Source organism: Ochotona curzoniae, unplaced genomic scaffold (genome assembly GCF_017591425.1).
Source record: "Ochotona curzoniae isolate NIBS_2020 unplaced genomic scaffold, NIBS_Ocur_1.0 contig_3622, whole genome shotgun sequence".
Classification (NCBI taxonomy): Eukaryota; Metazoa; Chordata; class Mammalia; order Lagomorpha; family Ochotonidae; genus Ochotona; species Ochotona curzoniae.
In genome coordinates, this window is record NW_024465926.1 from 2,131,360 (window position 1) to 2,133,687 (window position 2,328).

The following is a 2,328-nucleotide window of genomic DNA, read 5'->3' on the forward strand; positions in this document are numbered from 1 at the left end:
CTCTTGGCCATCGTCAGCTGCCTTCCCAGGTGCAGGATCAGAGTGGAGAAGCTGGGACTCAAACTGGCACTCTGAGATGTCAGCACAGCAGGCCACAACACTAGGCCGGAACCCTAGACCCGTGACAGTAACATGGCGGCCTCACTGACTCTGTGACCACCTCATGGCTCACACCCTGTACTCAGCACCTGCTTGCTAGAACAGGCGACAGGCTCAGAGTGAGGCAGCCACTTGTCCAGGGTCATGTGAGTCCCTGCTGTGAGCACCCTCAGGCCACAGGTGACGACCCTCACTGTACCGCCCCCTGCCTTTCTCCCTCGCACACACCCTGGTTCTCCCAGGCAGCGCTCGTGTGACAGCCAGGAGTGGGCGTGCAGCCCATTTCCAATGCAAGAGCCACACACTGGCAAAGCTTTTCTCACATGTGAGAGCAGGCGTTAAGGAGGAGGTCCCTGATGTTCCCACACGCAGCTGGGAACAGCAGGCAACACTTGTGGACCAGCCCTGTCCCGTTCTCAGCCACCACTGCCAGATGCCCACCCAACACAGCTGCGCCATCTGGGAACCGAGCCCGCAGAACTGCGAGCCAAACAGATCTTCCAGGTATTTCCCTATAGGAAAGCCGAGCCTCACTCTGGGCATGGTGCGCTGGGAGCGGAGCCTGTGCGACCTCAGTGGGAGGGTCAGGAGAGGGCTGATGCTGGGACAAGGGAGCCTGTCACCCCAACTCATGCCCCTGCCTGTTCTACACTGGGGGCCCTGGCACCCAATGACTGCATGCCCCCCAGGCCAGGGAGCAAGCCCTGTAAGGGACTTGGGAGGTTTTCCCAACCTCTCAGGTCACTGAGGCTGACCTGCCTGCCTGCTGGAGCAGGACCCCAAGTGGGCTGAACCAGCGACACGTGGACCTTGTGCCACCCACTCTGTGAGCTGGCAGGCAGTGGCACCCACAGCACTGGGAGCTCCCAAGAAATGCAGGCTCAGGCCCTTCCTGGCCCAGCCATGTTGGCCACCTGCCACCTACCCTGGAGTTGCACGGGCTGCTACTCAAGGGGACGCCTCTGCCTGGGCTCTGTGCCCAACGCAGGGGCTAGCCAGCACCCACCAGCGGACGCAGGACAGCAGGACAGCCCGGAGTCATTTCAGAGATTTTATTTCACAAACTGTTGGGACTTGTTCATACAAGATACGCTACAAACACACTGCAGAAATGTAACCGGCTTTATAGGAACGGGAGCGACGGTGGGCTGGGACAGGGCATGGTACTTTTGGAAATCGCACACACACATTTATATCCAGCTCTTGTACACAGGAAGTAGTAAAAACACATTGCTTTTCATAGAAAAAATAAAGGCACAGGTGTAAACCGTGGGCTGAGTGAGCCTACAGGCAGCAGGGGCAGTGAGCGAGGCCCCTAGCCAGGCAGACCCCAGCCCCAGGGAGCTGCACTGAGGCCCCTCCCCGCTTAAGGCACCTGGACCACAGGAGCCTCATTTTAACCCAGAGCAGGTGCATTAGACCACAGAATGAGAGGCGGGTCCTTTCACCAGGCTTCTCGCCTGTAGTCTCGTTGCTTCTATATACCAAACAAAAACGGCTCCGACGGTGAAATGTGTGTGGACAGAAAAGCCGGGGTTTCTGGGGGCACAGCCCCTCTTCCTGTTGATGGGGCCCAGGTGATGGGCATTGACAAATGTAGGCACTGTGATTCTACTAAATTATTTATTTACTTAATTTATATATTTATCGGAAAGGCAGATTGACAGGGAGGGAGCAGGGGCATGTCCCCAAACTGCTGCAGCAGCCAGGGCTGGGTCAGGCCACAGCCAGGAACCTGGACACTCGAGCAGGGCCTCCCATGCGGCTGGTGGCCCAGGCACTTGGGCCACCCTCTGCTACCTGCCTGGGAGTATCAACAAGAAGCTGGCTGGCTGGGAAACGGGACTTGCCCGAAATGAGCCCGCTGGTACTGTCCCCTGCACCGCACCCCAGGGCAGGCAGTGCAGGGCCCCATTCCCCTGGGGGTCTCCACATGACCAAATCTCAGCCATATGACTCCATCAGCCAGAGGTTTTCTCGAAGTCTGGTGGTATCTGCAGGCTGACAAGCTGACCACATGCCCCGCCTGTGACATGCAGGACTGAACAGTCAAGGCCTGGAAAATGCAGCACAGAAACCCAAACGCAACCTGCTCATCCCAGCTCAGCTCGGCCTGGCTGGCCATTGCCGCATTCCACAGAGCCCTGGTCGCGACGCAGGAATCCCAGCTGACTCCTCGCTCAGCTGTCCCGCCAGGCAGGCGCTTTACATCCTGCGTCCTCTTGTGCA